The 22,756-nt window shown below is 35.9% G+C and overlaps 1 pseudogene; it reads left to right on the forward strand.

The window, feature by feature from the left end:
• Positions 1 to 1,180: 1,180 nt before the first annotated feature.
• On the forward strand, positions 1,181 to 6,423 carry LOC140890987 (vesicle-associated protein 4-2-like; annotated as a pseudogene).
• The last annotated feature ends 16,333 nt before the right edge of the window (positions 6,424 to 22,756 follow it).

A 22,756-nucleotide genomic window follows, 5' to 3' on the forward strand; every position in this document is an offset into this window, starting at 1 on the left:
AAGAATGTCCTTCACGACTTTCCAATGCATTTGACCGGGATTAGCTTGATATCTGCTCGTGACACTCAGAGCAAATGCTACATCCGGTCTGGTAGATATCATCCCATACATGATACTACCTATGGCTGACGCATATGGTACATGTGTCATTTTCTCTATCTCTTCATTCGTCTTGGGACACATAGACTTGGATAGAGAAACTCCATGACACATGGGTAGATGTCCTCTCTTGGACCCATCCATTGAAAACCGTTTCAATATGGTGTCGATGTAGGTTGATTGAGTGAGTCCTATCATTCTCTTATATCTATCTCTATAGATCTGTATCCCTAGAATATAGGATGCCTCACCCAAATCCTTCATCAAGAATCTACCTGATAACCATATCTTTGTTGACTGCAACATCCCTACGTCATTCCCAATGAGTAGGATGTCATCAACATAAAGTACTAAGAATGTCACAGCATCCTTAACTACTTTCTTGTACACGCATGGTTCCTTCGGGTTCTTGATGAAACCAAAATCCTTTATTGTTTCATCAAATTTCTGGTTCCAACTTCTTGATGCTTGTTTTAGACCATAAATTGATCTCTGAAGCTTGCATACCTTATGCTCGCTTCCCATGGATGTGTAACCCTCAGGCTGCTTCATATAGATTTCTTCCTTAATGTCTCCATTAAGAAAAGCAGTCTTCACATCCATTTGCCATATCTCATAGTCATACCAACACTACAACAAATTTGATGTACAACAACGTCTAAACGACAACGGTTTTGTGGCAAAACCGTTGTCTCATGAGCTTTCACAACGGATTTTAATAAATCCGTTGTCGTTTACCTTATTTTGTTAAAGAACGACAACAGATTATGACCTACGACAACGGATTTTAAAATCTGTTGTCTATTAGCGCTTTTTTTATGGCCTACGACAACAGATATTAAAATTCGTTGTCGATGAGCGTTTTTTTATGATCATACGACAACGGATTATGGCCTACGACAACGGATTTTAAAATTCGTTGTTTATTAGCGCTTTTTTTTATGACCTACGACAACGGATTATACAAAACCGTTGTTGTATTATTATTTTATATATTAATAAAATTAATTTTTTAAAATATGTTATAATTACTTATAACTTAAAAAAGAAACACACTTTCATTCTTTTTTATCTTCTCACGTTTCTCTCCTCATCGCTCTCACCATCAATTAACAAACCCTAGTCGCCATAGCACTCTTGCCGACTTCAGATCGAGAGTTGTTGCAGAAGAAGGATCGATGATGGAAGACTTCGGTCACTCTCTCACTCCCGAACATTTTCCTGACGGCGGCTCTTCTCTGGCTCCGGATACGACTTTGCTCGGCGGCAGAGGTGGATCTAGAAATGGAGCTAAGTACAGACTCGTGTCTCCGGCCAAGCTCCCGATCTCTTGTTTTTTCACCAAACAAACAAGAAAAAATGGCAACACTGGATATCAAAATTAAGAACGCAGACACACAAGAAGATGAGCCAGGAGGAGATCAAGAGAGCTGTTGGGGTCGACGATTGGTTTCCCTTCAGAGGAACAATGTATTAGGGAAAAAAGACAAGAAAAGTCGAATTTGGGGAAGAAATTCCAAATTTTGGAGTGGAGAAATTACGGAGGGATCGGCCGGCAGCAATGGGATCTCAGTTTCTTCGGTGGCCAGATCTCTTCTCCCGACATGGCGTCGCTTGAAGCTCGATCCCTCTCAAGCTTTACTTTCCTTGTAAAACACCTTCTCTCTATCCTTCTCTTTATCCTTTACAAAATCAAACAATCTTATCTTCTTTTTTGCGGCCTCAATCAGATTCAGTTGATTTGAGTTTAATTATTTCACTTGCTTATCTTTTTTTTTCTTTGACACTGCAGATGAACCTGGCAAGCAAGTCCGAAGTGCAATCAGGATAAAAAAAATACGAGCAAGTACCATGTAGCTTTCAAGGTGATATATATAAACTTTGTTGCTTCATTTATTATTTTCTTTAGATATATACTGTCATCTGGTGAAGTTATAATATAGTCTTCCCGCTGGTATTTGTTGTTGGTTTGCTCCAGTTCCAAACAACTGCACCAAAAAGCTGTTTCATGCGTCCTCCTGGGGCCATTCTTTCTCCCGACGAAAGCATCGTAGCCACTGGTAATTTTTTAGTTATTGGGATCGGGATTTTGGCACGTTTTCCTTCCACTATGTAATGAATATGATTTAGAAACATTTGGTTTTTTTGTGGAAGATTTCACTAATGTTTGTGGAGCTTCTTTTTTGTCTTGGATGGATGTTCCCATCAGTGTTCAAATTTGTAGAGCATCCAGAAAACAATGAAAAACCAATGAATCAGAAAAGCGGGGTGAAGTTTAAATCATGAGCCTGAAAGTGAATGAACCAATGGACTACATACCAGAAATGGTTCGACTAGCTAGTTCCTTTCTTGTTATTATTATCTTGTCTTTATTGTTTGTGTTATGATGTAATTAAGATTCTTACACCCGTATTATTGTGATGGTGTTCTCATTGCCTCTATGTTATCTTTGTCATAATGTTATTATATGAAAACCATCCACCTTTCTATGCGTTATTTTATATAATATTGAGAGAACATTTTATATTATCTACTGCATGTTATTGTCGGCTTCTTGCATTTGTGAAAGCTTCATAGTCATTTAGGAATCTTCACTCACCAACTTTGTATGAACTGTATAAACAATAGTTTTGGATTAAGTGAACATGTTCATTTTTTGAAGTTTTTGGTTTGTTTTAAATAAAATTAGAAATTAAGTGGTCTGGTTAATATAATTTAAGTGATGTAGGCTAGTATGTCCTATATTGTTATAAAACTGTCCTATAAAAAATATTGTTATAAAACTGCCTGCTTTGATGCCCTGTCTGCAAAACATTGGATTTTTTTTCTCTCATAAGCTATATATATTTGATGAGAATTACAATCCAGCAATTAATTCATTATTCTAGCCAATGAGGAATCTTAAATAATTAACAGCGAAATTACTGTATCAAAATGTGAAGCCTTTTGATATAGTTATAATGTGCTATCTATATTCTTCTCGTTGTTTCAATCATTATCTTACAGCCATGTCTCTCTGCATGGACAATGGTGGCACATCTTTTTTGTATCCTTTTTCATGTAAGTTTTTTCCATTCAGGGATCGAGGCACGAGGGTTTATCTTTGGTCCTTCTATTGCATTAGCAATTGGAGCCAAGTTTGTCCCTCTGAGAAAACCAAAGAAACTGCCAGGTAATATTTTCAATGTAGTTTCCTTGTGTTAGCAATAAGTGTTTTTCTGTGGCATATTCAACAGAATTGTTAGATTATTTGGTTCACAAAATAATGGACATGATGCTATTCTTAGATGTTTTATTGCTTGAACCTCCAAATCCCCTAGATAAAGTGCATCGTTTTGGGTTTGCTTGGTGTCTTTTAGATTCAAAACATATTATGTATTTTAGTTTAAACTTTGTATTTGTGACACAGTAAACTTTGTAAGTTTTGGATCTGATCAGAATAGTAGCTTTAACTTCCACATTATCGTCATCATTTTTTTATTACAGGTAAAGTTTTCAGGCAAGAGTATGACTTGGAATATGGAAGCGACTGTCTTGAGATGCATGTTGGAGCAGTGGAGCCTAGAGAGCTTGCCATTGTAGTCGACGATCTAATTGCAAATGTGTCGCCATGAACTTAATAGGTACACCAATATCTTTATCATTCTTATTTGTGGATCAGAAACTATCGTGATTTTATATGACAATAATTTCGTATTTAAGACATTCACAAGTAAATTTTGATGTTCTCATTGACTCGATGTTTACAACGGTTTTTGACCCCCTATGATGGGGCCCTAATGATGGCAAAGGTGATGTGGAGGTCATTCTTCAGTTGGTAAGTTATGAAATCATTGTGCTGTTAATAACTGCATCTCTGTGTTTTAAATAGCCAGTTAAATATGAAATAAATTGGTCAAACAGAGCAGCATCTCATTTTTAAACTGAACATGTGGTGGACAGTAACAATGGTGAAATAATTTCATGATTATGATTATATTGGCAATTGCTATAATCAATTGCTCAATGTTTTGTTTGATTTATGCATTTGTATTTCTACTGGCAAAACATACTCATATTACCAACCAGATGGCTGCAAGTATTTGAAGAAGCAGATAGGGAGATTAATGATTATAAAGTGTAGTTACTTTACTACAGATGTTTATTTTTTGGTTTGATCCTGACTAAAGCTATCTTTCCCTATTCATGTTGTTGATGTTCCTGGCCATTCATAGCTTCAACCCAAAATTTGATGAGTTATTACCTCAGGCAGCTCCGCAGCTGGTGTAGTATTTGTGGTGGATGCTGTCGATTTCTTGCCTAATATCCATGATGCTTCAGAGAATGAAGTCCGTTCCGGATAAAACAAAAGCACAGCCGGTGTCAAGCAAGAATCGGAATAGGCCTATCCAGAGGAAAGCACTGCCAGCGTCTCCTCCTTGGTTCTTTAGCCGTTTTTTTTCGTTTCTTGAAACTTCACTTCTCTCCATTGTTCTTCAACTTTTTCTGGTGACATTTTTAGGGGAGTTTCTTTAGTTTGGTTACATGGAGGTGGTGAGCTCTGACATTGTATGCAGATTCGCTAAGGCTCCAGCACTTCAAACTATCTTGGCTGCTCAAAAGTCCCTCGGCCTTCGGGCTCTCCGTTGGCTTCTTTGTATTTTCCTCCGTTTTATGAGGTTTGATTACGACAAAAAATTAATCAGATTGGCATTTATTATTTTATTTTTTAAACCTTTTGTGCACTGCATATCATGTGTTCATATATTGTGTCGTTTGATTTTGCAGGTTCTATGGTTTATGAGCGCTGCATAGAAAGTGATTTTAAGTAGGTTTTTGTGCAGAAGGTAGGAAATGGTGAGACTCTTGATTTTGTATATTTTTCTAGTATTTTTTTGCATTTATCATCTTGTTTTTACTGTATTTTTTTGGTCGGTTTGGTTTAAGATTAGATGAGATTTGGTTACAGACAAGGAAAGGACGTAATTTTGGATTTTTTTGATCCTTTTTGGGTCTGGAAAATTTTCTTTTTTTTTTTAATCCGCATCTTTTTTCTAGTATTCAAAATTTGATGCAGTTATGGAGGACAAGAGAAGAAACCTCCATATCGTTTTCTCTGGTTACAGTTCATGCAGTTACTACAATTCTCTCTTCTCTTATATTTTATATTTTTGTTTGATGAGTTTTGTTTAATTTTCTCTTCTTCTAAATTTTTTATGCATTAAATCAATGGTTCGAGTTGTAAGTATGGATTAATTTACTTTCTATGTTTGCTTCGATAGTTGTTTGTCTTGCTTGGAGATGTTTATTGTTGTGATCTAATTTGAATGGACTGAACATTCATGGATTCATTGGAGTCAATCGACTGGGATTATGTATTTGTGTATGTCCCTCTAATGGACTTATCATCTTTAGGACGCGCTTCCTAGTCGATTCAGCTACCCTCCTATTGAAGTTGCTTCTGATAAAATGCATGATACGTGTACACAAGAACATAGTAATTAATCTGTTTTTCGAAACAAATAAATCTCTAGCTAGAATTTTGCTTATGTGTAAAAGTTTTTTTTTTTTTATCAGGTGGAGTGAAGTTTGATCCCAGAACAAGGAAACATATGAAGGGTAAAGTGAACACCCTTTCCTATACTCAATACTCTGCAGAGTTTTTAATAGCCGAAGCGGAGCAAGATGACAAGATTTTTCAGACAGGAATTTTAGCTCTAAATGCATCCTATTTCCTGAAAGCTGGAGGCCATTTTGTCATCTCCATTAAGGTTAGTGTTTCTGGTTATGTTTTGAGTGTGATCTATTTGTTAACATTAGTTTATGTAATATAATTTGCTAGTTGATTTAAAGCATATTTAAACACATCAAACAGAGGTGGAGATGTTTCTCTATATAGGTCTGACTTCTGAGTTATATATTTGAAAAATGTGCATATTTATTCTTTGGAATTCTTCCAAACAGATGGATGTATGTGTGAATCAAAATGTGGCTATTTTAAATTAATTGTATGTTTGTTTTCATAGGCAAACTGCATTGAATCAACGGTACCTGCTGAGTCCGTATTTGCCTAGGAAGAAAAGAGCCTGCAAGCGGACCAATTCAAACCTGCTGAGAAGGTTACACTTGAACGATTCAAGCGAGACCTGAATGTGTTTGGGTTTTGAGTGTTAAGTTCAGAATACGATCTGCATTCATTTACTTGTACAATTTTATGCCTTGTTCACGCCTCTGGTCCCTAGTTTTTGGTATTTTTTGTATTTTTTTGTAGTGCATTGTATTAGAATTTAATTTCGAGTGATTTGTAATACAAAAAAAATTGTATATTAAATTTTATTTATGATATTTTAAATTTTGGATTATTTATAATATGAGAATTTATATAGAAATTTTTATTATTTTTTGTTTTTTATATAAAAAACGACAACGGATAAAATCCGTTGTCGTAGGGGGTCTAAAATCGTTGTAACTAATGGTGTTGTCAAAACTACGCCCATACGACAACGGATTTATCCGTTTTCGTTCTTCTCAAAGACAACAGATTAAATCCGTTGTCTTTGAGGGCAACGACAACGGATTTTATCTGTTGTCGTAGACACAAATCCGTTGTCTTTGAGGGAAACGACAACGGATTTTATCCGTTGTCGTAGATGCACAGTTTTGACAACATCATCAGTTACAACGGTTTTAGACCCCCTACGACAACGGATAAAATCCGTTGTCTTTTAGCGTTTTTCTTGTAGTGCAAACAGCTATGACAATAAGGATTCTTATGGACTTGAACATTGCAACTGGTGAAAAGGTTTCATCATAGTCAACTCCTTGTCTTTGAGTATAACCTTTCGCCACCAATCGCGCCTTGTAGGTCAATACCTTACCATCAGGCCCAAGCTTTCTCTTGTAGATCCATTTACACCCTATTGGAACAATTCCATCGGGAGGATCTACTAAAGACCAAACTTGGTTTGTATGCATCGAATCTATTTCCGACTCCATAGCTTCAAGCCATAAATTTGAATCCGCATCAGAAATTGCTTCTTTGAAGTTTCTTGGATCACCTCCAACATCGGGTTCATCTTGATCCCCTTCAAGAAGAAGACCATATCGAATAGGAGGTCTAGAAGTCCTCTCGGATCTTCTAGGTACAGGCGTGTCTATCAATGGTTCCTGAGGTGTAGGATCGTTATTTTGTATTTCGGGTTCTTCTCGAATTTCTTCGAGTTCCATCATCTCGCCTTTCTTATCCAATAAGAACTCCTTCTCCAAGAAGGTGGCATTCCTTGAAACAAACACCTTTGTTTCAGCAGGATAATAGAAATAATATCCGATTGAATTCTTCGGATACCCTACAAAATAACATAAGCTGGATCGACTATCCAACTTATCTCCCACTGTCCGCTTCACGTAAGTAGGACATCCCCAAATCCTCAAGAAAGAATACTTAGGAGCTTTGCCATTCCATAACTCGTATGGTGTTTTGTCCACTGCTTTAGTGTGGACGTTGTTCAACAACAATACCGCCGTTTCAAGCGCATAGCCCCAAAACGAAGGTGGAAGCTCAGTGAAGCTCATCATGGACCGAACCATGTCCAACAAAGTTCGATTACGACGCTCCGATACACCATTAAGCTGTGGTGTCATAGGAGGAGTCCACTGAGAGAGAATCCCATTCTCTTTTAGATAGTCCAAAAACTCGGTACTTAAGTATTCTCCACCTCGATCCGATCGAAGTGCTTTAATACTTTTACCTAGCTTGTTTTCTACTTCAGCCTTGAATTCTTTGAACTTTTCAAATGCTTCAGACTTATATTTCATTAAATATAAATACCCATACCTCGAATAATCATCAGTAAAGGTAATGAAGTAGGTGTGGCCATATTGAGTACCAACTCTAAATGGACCACAAACATCTGTATGGATCAAATCCAACAGATTTTGACTATGCTCAGGTTTTCCCTTAAAAGGAGATTTAGTCATTTTTCCTTTTAGGCAGAATTCACAAGTAGGTAGAGAGTTAATATCAGACATATCAAACATGCACTCTCCCACTAGCTTGTTCATTCTCCTTGAGGAAATATGACCTAGCCTAGCGTGCCAAAGGTTTGCCGGGTTTTGGCTATCGATTTTCCTTTTGTTTGTTGTTGCCGGTTTATCAACATAATTTATTGGAACGTCTTTTAGTTTTAAGTTATATAGATCATTTTCAAGTTGTCCATTTCCAATCAAACATTCATTCTTGTAAATATTGCAAATCCCATTCACAAAATTGCAAGAATAACCATATCTATCAAGCATAGAAACAGAAATAATGTTTTTAATCAAATCCGGAACAAATAAAACATCTCTCAAAAGTAACTTAAAATCGTTCTGCAAAATTAAATAAATATCTCCCACAGCTTTAGCTTCAACTCTGGAACCATTTTCGAGCCTCAGCTGGGTCTCACCCATTCTAAGCCTGCGACTTCTTGTCATCACCTGCAAATCATTGCAAATGTGAGATCCACATCCGGTATCCAATACCCAAGAAGTAGTATTAAGTGAAACATTTATTTCAATATAGAACATACCCTTCGCAGTTCGCAACTGCTCTAGATATTCCTTGCAGTTACGCTTCCAATGACCGGGCTTCTTGCAGTAATGGCAAACATCCTTGGACTTTTCCATGTTTGAAGCCTTTGTCTTGTACTTCTTCTCTGGTTCGATTTTCTTGGATGGGGCAGAACGTTTCTTACCCTTTGTACTTGGCCCCTTCTTAGCAGAAGAAGAGGAGCCCACCAAGAAAGCCGGTTTATCTTTCTTTAATGTGGATTCATATGTCACAAGCATATTGACCATCTCTTCAAGGGAGGCCTCTATCTTGTTCATATTGAAATTCACCACAAATCCGTCAAACGAAGAAGGAAGAGATAGAAGTAGTAAGTCCACGTTGAGTTCATGCTCCAACACCAAATCAAGGGTTACCAACTTCTGTATGAGCCAAATCACTCGTACCCCATGATCACGGACCGAAGTCCCTTCACGCATGCGACACGTCATTAGCTCCTTTACAGTAGCGAACCTTTCAGCCCTCGATTGAGCCCCAAAAAGTTCCTTGAGTTGTACGTGAATGTCAGCAGCATTCACGGTGTTCTCAAATCGCCTCTGGAGTTCATCAGACATCGAGGCTTGCATATAGCATTTGGCCTTGATATCATGTTCCCACCATGTATCAAGTTTGGCTAACTCTTCTGGACTTATGTCAGCTGGTGCTTCCTTCGGAGGAGATTTTTCTAACACGTAGAGCATCTTCTCCAAAGTTAAGACAATCTTCAACTTACGGAACCATTCCGTATAGTTTGCGCCAGTCAATTTATTTTTTTCGAGGATCGAGAAAAGTGGATTACGCGAATTCATCTTTATGAAATACTGAAAAGAAACAGACAAATATCAGTGATTGTTTAAGTAATTTACTAAGACATAAAATAGGCGAAATTTATTTTATGAATCTCACTCCCACTATTTTAACGATTTCACTACCCTCTAGTGAAAACGGGAAACTGTTTTCCTTAGTGAGAACATGGAGTCCAATTGACAAACTATGGTCCCGAATAATATCAGCCAACCATAATTTTCAAAAGGTAGAGCCCAATTGCTTCCAAAGCAACCTCCACGTTTTTACCTCATGTCCAATAAGGGCCCAATAATATGACGCCGATTATTGTGACATGTCAAGATGACCCATCAATATTAAGTTGTGATGGACGGTCGCCATGTGGATCCCCCAATAATATGAGCCGATCCCATGGGAGTTCCACCCAACTTACAACATGTGTCGATCCAATGTACAACTTTCCGACGAACGGGCCCCCCCAATAATATGAGCCGGACCGTATCCGCGGGTAGCATCTCATACATTGATCGTTGATGGAACGTAGGAACATTTAAACAGATTTAAATTTCCTTTATTTATCTTGATATCAATTTTAAATCATATTTAAAATGAGGGATTTTATTTTTGAAAATTTGTCTCATCATTTTTAAAATTTTGTATGCTTGTCGGATTCACACAATTTTGTCTAAAACATGCATACAACAATAATATCACATATTATATAGGATGATCGATTCCATTTCTAATCGACCCGTGGTTGCCAATCACGAGTCTTAGTCCAATCCTAGGTAATATGCAGTATGCAATGCAATCCTATTACATTTTGCTTCCAATTTACATTTCTTCTGTCTTTATTGTCTGCTGGGCCCACCTCCATCTTCAAATCTTCATCTCCCACTAAGTCTAATGTATTTACAATAAATAACAATGACAAGTAGGGGATACATTTTTAATGGGTGGGAACGGGCCATAAACCAGGCCCACTTTTATTACATATGACAATTCATATTGGGCCATAAACCAGGCCCATTAATAAATCCAACAATAATAAAAACAAATGTAAATTCCTAACATAAACCTACAAAATTGGTCATGGCGATCGATCATCCTTATCCAATAACATTTAATTCAAAATTAATTTATTGGATAACATGCAATGACAATTTAAATTTAAAAAGGATAAAATCATATTTCATATATAAAATCTTATTTTACATACAAAATCATATTTTATCAAATAAAATCATATTTTATCTATAAAATCCAATTTTATACATAAAATCATATTTTATTCAATATATCCATAAGATCATATCTTATCATCAATTGTACCAAAAATAATTAATTTCAAAATTCAATTTAACGGATAAAATATTTAAATTTTCCAAAAATTCAAATTTATCCAAAAATCAATTTTAAAATTTTCGGACTCGAACAATTCGATCCGATGCCTCGTGGACCAATCAAAAACAATTTTCGATCGGACCAAAAATAGAATTTTAACATATTAAAATTTAATTTTAAAATTAAAAAAATAATTTTTCGCGGGCCGCCCGGGACATTCCCGGGCTGCCCCTAAAAAAAAAAAAATTTTATTTTAAAATATTTATTTTGTTTCAAAAACCGAGGCTAAAAATTTTTGTACAATCGATTAATTTAATCGCTTGATCTGAGCAACCTGGCTCTGATACCACTGTTGGAAAACGCGGCGATCAGATCAATCAGAATTGATACCCGGTGCAGCGGAAGTTTAAAAAATTTTATATGGAACGATTACATAGTGCGTATCAAAACCTTACGATTAAATTGTGTGTGTAAAAATTAAATAACAATTATAAATTTTTACCTTCAATCTCGAATCGAGATTTTGGACACCAACAGATTGCTCTGCTCTTGTTGTATATCCCTGGAACTGATGGACGAACTGTTCTTCAATCAGGTCCACGAACGGATAATTAATCCCTCTGATAGATTGCACTAGAAAATCTATCAGAAGTTTCTACGAAGAGAATTAACGAATTTGATCCGTTAAAACAGACTGTAATTCAAAATTCACAGACTGGATTTTACCGAGCAGAGGGGAAAAGGGGGCGGCCACTTCAGAGGAAAAATTCTAGGGTTTTTCGAAAATTTTGTGACCTGTTGTGTGTAATTTCTGTACTGCAATAACTTATTTATAATGTAGGCCGCTAACAGCTTAGGGCCCATTAGTCATAAGTTCAAGCCCGACAAGCAAAGCCCGCATGTTCAGAAATTAATATAAAATTCATCATGACTCCGATTGATAAACCGATTTCACCAATGTTCACAGAAACCATTTCTGCACCTTTTAAAGTCAAGATAAATTTTTCTGAATCCGAATTCAGTGATTTCCAAAAATGCCCATCCCTATGTCATTTTAGGAAATCTTACTCCTCTACTCTTAAATAAGAAGTCCAACTTCTTTGTTCATTAAATTTAACTCTTTAAATTTAACTATCTCAACGGGGATTAAAAATCCATTACTCTGTGTGACCCTCAATGGTTCAGGGATACAGCTAGCCGTGGGCTCACAACTCCTTGTGACTCGGAACAACAATTTCCGACTTGCCCATCGAATCATGGTAAGAGCGCCTAGAAACATCGCCCCATGATTCCCTAGGTATCACTGATAGTGCCTGCAAGAACCAATAGATTTTGGTTAGCGTACAGTACGGTCCCTTCATCCATATATCCCGATCGAATCAACAACCATTGGTATATCGAGAGTCGTTCGAGATTCGATAACTATGCAATACATCTTGAAGATCAAATAGTGACATCGCATGTGTTACTAAGAAACCATTTCTTAAAACACATCATGTACTCTGGCCAGAGATTCGTCACACTAATATCTTCTCAGATCGCATAGGATATCCACACTCGCAAGTATGTGGTGAATCCTTGACAACAAAGCATCGACTCCTATATGTGTTGTAACTGTACCCAATCCCGACACCTGATGACCCCAATAGAGTCGGTAAACGAGTCAAATCACAGTACTAGCATATAGAGTCTCAATGATGTTTCAAGTAGTAAGGACTAATGGTGTACAACCAAAACCGCGGACTTTATCCACTCGATAAGTGATAACCACTTGGAAAGTCCGGATAGGGTAGTTCGATCATTCATCATATGAATATCCATTTGCATGCTTCGAACATCTCTATGTTCCTTACCAATGAAACGTGGTACTCTGCATTGCAAATGCTAGTCTCAAACTCGAGCGATCCTTATCCTTATTATCGGACGGCTCAATCGACTAGGAACAGTTTAGAATATACAGTGACTATAAGATGTGTTTCATGATAGACATCCTCATGTTCTACCACATCTTACATACACTATAGTATATTCAAGGCCTTTATAAAAACAACAATAGTATATCACAATATAACAATATGAAGAAAGATAAAGTCATTGCCATTAATAAAAGTGTAAATTATATTAAACAAAAGATTGTTTATACAAAGAGTCATCAAAGCCCTTAGCCACAAGTTGGCTCACCGGGCACCCACTCTTTCATCTCTATGGTCTCTAGTCTACTGAACCTAAGCTTGAGAACCAGAACCAGACACTGATCCTCATCCCAACTACGGACAATATTTCTTGAGATGACCAACCTCCTCATACTTGAAACAAGCTCATGTGACTTTACGACACTTGTCGGATGAAAGATTTTTCCCAAAATTCTCACAAGGACCTTTTTTCTTAAAAAATCTTAAAACATCCCAGACCTTGAGGAAGAAGTAGAAGAAGCAGATTTCTTGAAATATTGGGGCTCGTGGTCCCAAAGCACTAGCAGGTCAAGAAGATTGAAAAGTCCTACGATGGTTCAAACTAATCTCAGCCTGACGACAGTGGTTCACAGAAACCTCATAGGATGTTAGATCATTACAAACAGTTCAAAGATCTCCTTATTGAGGCCCTGGATAAAGTGGTCATACTTTGCTTCATAGATGGAATTGATATGTGAAAAAAATGGTAACAACTCAAAGAATTTCTGCTGATACTCGTCAACAGTAATTATACATTTCTTCAAACCCAGAAGCTCAATGTACTTGGCCTATCGAAGTACGGGTGAAAATAAAATTCATAAAAGTAGCATGAAAATCAGTCCAAGTAACCCTATCATGCTCATGAAGTAGCGTGGTGGACGCAGACTTCCAACTAGTGGTTTCAATCCATCCTCTTCTCCTTAGTGCAATGGAAAACTCAGAAAATAAAATTAACAGTCTCCATCCACTTCTCCTTAGTGCAATGAAAAACTCAGAAACAACCTTCTATCCTCTCCAACTAGTTCTTTGCCACCTCAGGTGCCTCACCTCCAACTAGTGGTTTCGATCCCACATGGATAAGCTTATACATGTCAATATGGAGGCAACCATCATGATGGCGACAATGTCCTCTACGGTGTCCATGGATATTAGCGTCATCCTAGCATCCTATGCTACGGTGACTACTATCGTCGTCATGGGCCACCATCTACAAGATATGACAAAGGTTAGTATCAAAATGCAATTCTATATTACAAAAATCTTATGCATGCTTTGATATAATAAATGTAGTGACCCGAACTAGATCAGTTACTAATGATCTTAATGGAATTCAATTAACTTGATAAAACATAATCAGATAACAATGAAATTAAACTTAAACATTTTTATACAACCGCTATCAAAAACAGTGTGCTAAAACCCAAATAGAGCATGGACCAGGAATGTCACTCCAGACAGCACTAATTTTTCAAACTCAGCAACCGTTCACTATAGGTCCATCCAACCTAAGGAATGTCCTGTGGAATGTGATGTCCATAAAAATCGAGGACGTGAGCGATAAAAACTCCTTGTACGAAAGTATAAGTATACAAACCTATATGTGCAAGAATATGACGAATACATGTTATCTGGTCAACTAGTAACAACATGCTCAGATAGGCACCACGAGTGAATAATACCATGTGGATGCCCCCTAGGTGTCTAATACACTCATAATCGGACGCGGTTCTGAAATGTTTCTGAACAACATGATTATCCCTACCGACCCGTCGGCCACTGTGTACTCTTGGTGTCCTTCCATAAAAAAATAGGGCTAAGATACCCTACTAGTAATGGCTATCTCGAAGGAGATATGACTCAATTTATATGTACATGAAACATATGAACAAGAATAATACACGTATATCATGACACATAAAATGCAGCGCATAAGAATGCATACTCAACTAAGATATATCGAATAGTACTTTCGTACCTTTATGTAGCAATATGAGAAGTACAAGTTCTAGGTCCAAGCCGATAAACCAAGTGAACATAATATCATTATTCTTGTCTAAAAGTTTTAAATAAGTTAATAGATACACCCAATAGCTATTATGCCGCTGCACTTTGGATAGAGCTCAACAAAATTACACAAATAGTGAAAAAGAGATGTTAGTTATGGCGTTTTCATTCGAAAAATTCAGATCCTACCTCATTGGCTCAAAGGTATTATTTATACTGACCATGAATCGATTCGCTACTTGTTTTCCAAAAAGGATACAAAGTCTGAGTTGATTTGATGTACATTGTTGCTAAACGGGTTTCATTTTGAGATTTGAGTTAAGAAAAAAGTAAAAATATTGTGGCGAATCATATATCTCATTTGGAAGGGGAAGAAAAAGCTAAATATGAGCTCATAAGAGAACAATTTCCGAATGAACATCTCTTTTAATCACCACCAAAAGAATAATTTCTTTAACGATGCCAACTTATGAGATGATCTGTTTGTGTACAAGAAGTGTTCTGATCAAGTGATTCGGTGATGCAATCTAACGATGACAAGAAGGAAATTATGAAGCAATGTCATTCTGCACCACACGTTGGAATGTCAAAGATAGCTGCTAAAGTACTTCAGTTCAGGTTTTATAGGCCCAATTTGTTTCGGGACAATTATATTTTATTGAAGTCATGTGATATATGTCAAAGGATGAGAAATATATCTAGGCGCCACGAATTACATCTTACAAATATTTTAGAAGTTGAATTATTTGATATTTTGGGTCTTGGTTTTTTGGGTCTGTTTCCACCATCATTTGATCAGTCTTATATTTTATTATTTGTTGATAATGTATAGAATGGGTGAAAGAAATCGCCACCCCAACTAATGACATTCGTGTTGTACTTAAATTTGTGCATAAATATTTTCACGAGGTTTGGAACTCTACGATAAATTCTCAGCGATGAAGGTACACATTTTTGCAATAAAATGTTTAACTCATTGATGATCATGGTGTTAGGCACAAAGTGGCAATGCATATCCACAAATGAATAGGAGAGTTGAAATATCCAATCATAAAATTAATAAATTATGGAAAAAATTGTCAAAACTAACCGGAATGATTGGGGGGATCAAGTCGGAAGATGTATTTTGGGATTATAGGAATGCCTTCAAAACTCCGATTGGTATGTCTCTAGCTTTATAAAATAGTTTTTGGAAAATCGTGTTATTGGCTAGTGGAATTGAAACATCGAGCATATTGGGGTATGAAGAAGTTGAATTTTGATTTGAAATCATCCGGCAAAGAAAAAACTCTACAATTGAATGAGATGGGTGAATTCGTAATGATGCGTATGAAAATTCCAAGATCTACAAATAAAAAACCACGACGTGGCATGGCAAGAAAATACTGAGCAGGGGTTTTGAGCATGGAAAACAAGTACTTTTATTTAATTCTTGCCTCGGATTATTTTCTAAGAAGCTTAAATTGAGATATTCTAGTCTGTTCACTGTGAAAAATGTTCCTCCTTATGGTGCAATTAAGATACAGTGCAAAGATGTAAGAAGTTTTCAAGTTAATAGCCAAGGAGTGAAACACTATTTTGGAAATGAAGTGTAGCATGTAGCGAGAATTCTATTGATCGAGCTGTTTAAGGAAGCAAGAAGAGTCTGCTGACGACGTTAAACCAATCTCTTTTTGGGAGACAATCTAAATTTTTATATTTCAGCGTCAATTTTATTTCATTTTTTTTTTACTTTTATTGATTTTTTTTGTTTGAATAGAATGTCTTCTAAGGATTTAAAATTTTCAAATTTCATGTTACAAATAGCGCCCCAGCGCCACTCACATAGTGCCCCCATGCTAGACCTAATTTTTTACGGGGCCCTTGTGCTTATCCAATAGTGCACCCCACCAACGCTGGTGAATCTGAATCACCAAAAATCTTATCCATTAGCTCCCTCGTACCAATCGTTGAAAATAATTTCCTAAAATTACGAATGCATGGTGCCCCGGTGCTTATACATTAGTGCCCTCAAATTTTATGTATTATTTATGGAGAAAATATTACTGTTAGACCTTTATTTACAGTGATTATATGCAATGAATTTGAGTTAACATGATCAGTTACTAGTTTGAAATATCGGCTGAATTTTGATATGGTCCTGAAATTCGGATACTGAACATGGTATGTTGCAATGGTTCCTTATTATGAAATTTCTAGCTGCAGAATATTCTGCTGCCGAAATTACTAGCTCTACTAATATTGCTAGTTTTCGAGTTTTTAGATTCTCACATGTTCAAGGCAGAGATATCAAAGACCCCGATACCAAATGTTAGAGTTTTCTCGAAAATCTTATTTCTAAACTCAAATGAATAAACAAATACGCGGAAGCGTACCGAGCACTACAACCACTGAATGATTTGTATGTGTCCTAATTTCCTCCTAGTTTGAAGTCTTCTTAATAAATCTTTTGCAGATGGTGTCGTATTGTTCTTAAGAGGTGTGTACTGCTATGAGACCTCAAATGCTGGTATTTATAGACGTTCTCATATAGTCAATGAGTTAATGCGAAAGTTAGATCGTCAAAAAGGAAATAAACATGCCAACATGGGCGGATCTAGTGTAGGACCGCCCGCACCCCCCACCCCCTCCCCCAAAAAAAAAATTAAAAATAATTATTATTATATAGGATATATATTGTTTTATTAGTATATATATTACTTGGCCCCACAAAGATAACATACTTTTATTAGTCTAGTGGCTAAACACATTCAAAATTTTGCATTGATAGCTTTTTTTTTTTTCCAAACTAACCGAACTTGAATATTAACTTCTTTTATTTGTTGTGAAAAATAAAAAATTTATGGTAACAAGTAAAAACTCCAAAACTCAAAATATATCAAACTCTACACTTTATAATATTTTTCTCTCAACTCAATTGTATTTTTCATCACAAATGAAGACCTATTTATAGATCTACATTTGAGATTAGTCCAAAAATAAATACATCATCATCTACATCATCACATACTAATTTTCCACATTTTACAACTCAATATTCAACATTCAACATTCAATATTCAACATAATATTAATAATAATAATATATTTTTCAACACTCCCCCTTGTGATGATGATCGTGATATGATGACTGTCTTCATTACGTGTTTTATACTGCCTCGTTAAAAACCTTACTAGGAAAAACCCAGTGGGATAAAAACCATAGTAAGGGAAAAAGAGTGTAGCCACGTAAACTCCCCCTCATGTTAACATGAGTGATTCTTCACATATTCCGCAGATTGCGCATCCCAATGTTGTATATATGTTTTTTGAATATCGTCGTGGGAAGTGCCTTTGTGAAGAGATCTGATGAGTTCTCACTTGATTGAATATAACAGATATCAATATCTTTATTCTTCTCAAGCTCTTGAGTGTAGGCAAAGAACTTTGGGGGTATATGTTTTGTTCTGTCACTTTTTATGTATCCTTCTTTCATTTGAGCAATACATGCAGCATTGTCTTCATACAATATCACAGGCTTCTTGTCTACTGATAATCCACAAGAAGTTTGGATATGTTGTGTCATTGATTTTAGCCAAACACATTCACGGCTTGCTTCATGTAGCGCAATAATCTCAGCGTGATTTGATGAAGTTGTTACGAGTGTTTGTTTCTGTGAACACCAAGAAATTGGGGTGCCTCCACGAGTAAATATATATCCGATTTGGGAACGTGCCTTATGTGGATCAGATAAATATCCAGCATCGGCATAACCAATGATACTTTGATTGGTGTCTTTTGAGTACAAAAGTCCCAAATCTGTCGTTCCTCGTAGATAACGAAATATATGTTTAATTCCGTTCCAGTGCCTCTTTGTTGGATATTAACTGAATCTTGCCAATAAATTTACAGCAAAAGATATATCTGGTCTAGTGCAATTTGCAAGATACATAAGGGCACCAATGACACTTAGATATGGTACTTCTGGACCAAGAATAACTTCATCAGATTCACATGGACGGAATAGATCCTTTTCTATGTTTAATTATCTTACAACCATTGGAGTACTTAATGGATTTGATTTATCCATATTAAAACGTTTAAGGATCTTTTCTGTATAATTTGCCTGGTGAACAAAAATTCCACATTCTTTTTGTTCTATTTGCAAACCCAGACAGTACTTGGTTTTTCCAAGATCCTTCATTTCGAATTCTTCCTTCAAGTACATCATAACCTCTTGAATTTCTTTATTCGTTCCAATGATGTTTAAATCATCAACATATACAACAATAATTACACATCCAGATGTTGTTTTTTTGATGAAAACACAGGGGCATATTGGATCATTTACATATCCCTTTTTCATCAAGTGCTCACTTAGCCTATTATACCATATTCGGCCGGATTGCTTCAACCCATATAATGATCTTTGCAATTTTACAGAATAAAATTCTCTGGATTTTGAACTTTGTGCCTCAGGCATCTTAAATCCTTCAGGGATTTTCATGTATATATCACTATCAAGTGATCCGTATAAGTAAGCCGTAACAACATCCATCAGACACATTTCCAAATTTTCAGACACTGCCAAACTAATCAAATATCGAAACGTAATTGCATCCATAACAGGAGAATACGTTTCTTCATAATCAATTCCAAGCCTTTGAGAAAAACCTTGTGCAACAAGTCTAGCTTTATATCTTACTATTTCATTTTTCTCATTTCGCTTTCGAATAAAAACCCATTTGTATCCAACAGGTTTTACACCTTCAGGTGTGAGGACTATAGGTCCAAAAACATTGCGTTTATTTAGCGAATCCAATTCAACCTGGATGACATCTTTCCATTTTGCCCAATCATGACGAGTTTTACATTCACCAAAGGATTTTGGTTCATGATCCTCGTTTTCATTTATGATGTCACATGCCACATTATAAGAAAATATCTCATCAATATCTTCTATATCTCTTCGGTTTCATATTTTTCCAGTTTTAATATAATTGCTAGAGATTTCACGATTCTCGTCAGTTTGTGGTTCTGACAGAACATTTTTATCATCAGGTGTTTTTTCTGGAACACCATTTTCTATTTTATGATCATCGTGTTTCTCTATGCCTTTTCTTTTCCGAGGATTTTTATCTTTGGAACCGACTGGCCTTCCACGCTTCAAGCGTTTTATGACATCATGAGTGTCTTCAATTTGTTTCTTTGGAATTTCAATTCGAGCAGGGGCATTTACAACATGTATATATGATTTTTTACCCCTTTTGTGTCTGCAAATGCATCTGGAATTTTATTTGCAATTCTTTGCAAGTGCACAATTTGCTGTACATCTTTCTCACATTGTTTGGTCCTTGGATCCAAATGTAATAATGATGGTACATACCATGTGATTTCTTTTTTGATGTGTATCTTTTCTCTCCCTAACATTGGGAAGATTTCTTCATTAAAATGACAATCAGCAAAACGTGCTGTAAACACATCGCCTGTCTAAGGCTCAAGATATCGAATGATTGATGGGCTATCATAACCGATATAAATACCGATTTTTCTTTGAGGATCCATTTTTGATCGTTGAGGTGGTGCAATAGGCACATACACCATACATCCAAAAATTCTCAGATGAGAAATATTTGTTTCTTTACCAAATGCAAGCTGCAATGGGGAGAATTTATGATATGCACTTGGTCTGATGCGAATTAATGCCGCAGCATGTAAAATTGCATGTCCCCATATAGAAATAGGGAGTTTTGTTCTCAAAATCATTGGTCTAGCAATCAGTTGTAGACGTTTAATCAATGATTCAGCTAATCCATTATGTGTATGAACATGAGCAACATGATGTTCAACAGTAATTCTCATTGACATACAATAGTCATTGAAAGTTTGGGAAGTAAATTCTCCAGAATTATCAAGTCTTTTTTTTTTTATTGTATAATCGGGAAATTGATTCCGCAATTTTATTATTTGAACCATTAGTTTTGCAAATGCCACATTCCGAGTTGACAATAAGCATATATGTGACCATCTGCTGGAGGCATCGATCAATACCATAAAATATCAAAATGGTCCACATGGTGGATGAATTGACCCACAAATATCATCCTGAATACGTTCAAGAAATATGGGTGATTCTGTTTGGATTTTAGCTGGCGATGGTCTTATAATAAGTTTTCCAAGAGAACATGATTTACATTAAAACTTATTATTCTGAAAGATCTTCTGGTCTTTCAATGGATGACAATGCGTATTTTCAATAATTCTTCGCATCATTATTGAACCAGGATGTCCCAATCGATCATGCCAATTGATTAATATTGAAGAACTATTAACCACCATATTTGATTCAATTGGCCTTATATGTGTATAATGCAATCCAGTAGGGAGCATTGATAATTTTTCAACCACATATTTCTTTCCTGATTTATATGTGGTAAGACACATATATTTCTGATTTCCATCAGTTATCGTCTCAGTATCATATCCATGAGAATATATGTCATTAAAACTCAACAAATTTCTTTTTGATTGTGGTGAATATAAAGCATCATTTATCAGAAATTTTGTACCATCTGGTAACAAAAATTGTGCTTTACCACAACCTTCAATCAAGTCTACAGGACCTGATATTGTATTCACCATTGTTTTTGTTGGTTTTATTTCCATGAAATATCTTTTATCTCACAGAATAGTGTGCGTTGTACCACTATCCGGTATGCAAATTTCCATGATATTATTTTCATATTTGCTCATAGCATTTTCCATATCAAACTTCACAAAAATACAAAAAAAAAAAATGAAGTACAATACAAATGCAAAATATAACATGCTTTATAATACAAGAATGCATGAAAAATACAAATTTGTTACAATCTAGTTCCACCAATCTTTAATCAATGTCTTCGAAATCATTCAAAAAATCTGCAGCATTGAAACTAGTTGAACCAATTAAATGGTCACTATTTTCAACAAAATTGGTCTCTTTTCTTTTCCTCTTTGTCGATTCTTTATAGAGCTTACATAGGTGCTCAGGGGTTCGACAAATATGTGACCAATGTCCTGGAGTGTCACATCTATAACAAACACTCTCAGTTCTTTTTGAGTGATTTTCATTTTCACTCGTATTTTCATGCTGCCTTTTTGGTGGGTGGTTCGTGACGTTCTTTTGAGATGAGTTATTGAAGTAACTATCTCGATTATTTTCATATCCACGGCCGCGACCAGGATCGCGATCATTTTTACGTCCACGTCCACGCCCACGTCCTCGACAAAAATCTGGTCTCTGCCTTTGATTTTGATTTTGATTTTTCATTACGACATTTGCTTCAGGAAATGCCGTTGATCCAGTGGGTCGGGATTGATGATTTCTTATTAATAATTCGTTGTTCTTTTTCGCCACAAGAATACATGCAATGAGTTCAGAATATCTCGTAAAACCATGCACTTTATACTGTTGCTGTAGAGTTATATTTGATGCGTGAAAAGTGGAAAATGTTTTCTCAAGCATTTCCATCTCTGTGACTCAAGTCCACAGAATTTTAATTGCGAGACTATTCGATACATCGCAGAATTATAATCACTGACTTTTTTAAAGTCTTGGAATCTCAACGTATTCCATTCATCACGGGCGGTCGGGAGTATCACTTCCCTTATATGCTCAAATCTTTCTTTCAACCCTTTCCATAAAATCATTGGGTCTTTTTCTGTGAGATACTCATATTTCAACCCTTCATCAAGATGTCGGCGTAAGAAAATCATTGCCTTTGCTTTATCTTGTGAGGTTGATATATTTATTTCTTTGATGGTATCACTTAGATCCAATGACTCAAGATGCATCTCAACATCAAGAGTCCATGGCATATAATTTTTTACAGTGATATCGAGTGCAACGAATTCAAGCTTTGCCAAGTTTGACATGGTGGTACTAAAAAAATAAAAATTCATTTTATTAGTTAATTTCCATTAATATGACAATACAAAATAATGGAAAAATGAAAATTACAAGTGCGTATACAAATAGAAAAAAAGT

This window comes from Henckelia pumila, chromosome 3 (genome assembly GCF_033568475.1).
Source record: "Henckelia pumila isolate YLH828 chromosome 3, ASM3356847v2, whole genome shotgun sequence".
In the NCBI taxonomy this organism is placed as follows: Eukaryota; Viridiplantae; Streptophyta; class Magnoliopsida; order Lamiales; family Gesneriaceae; genus Henckelia; species Henckelia pumila.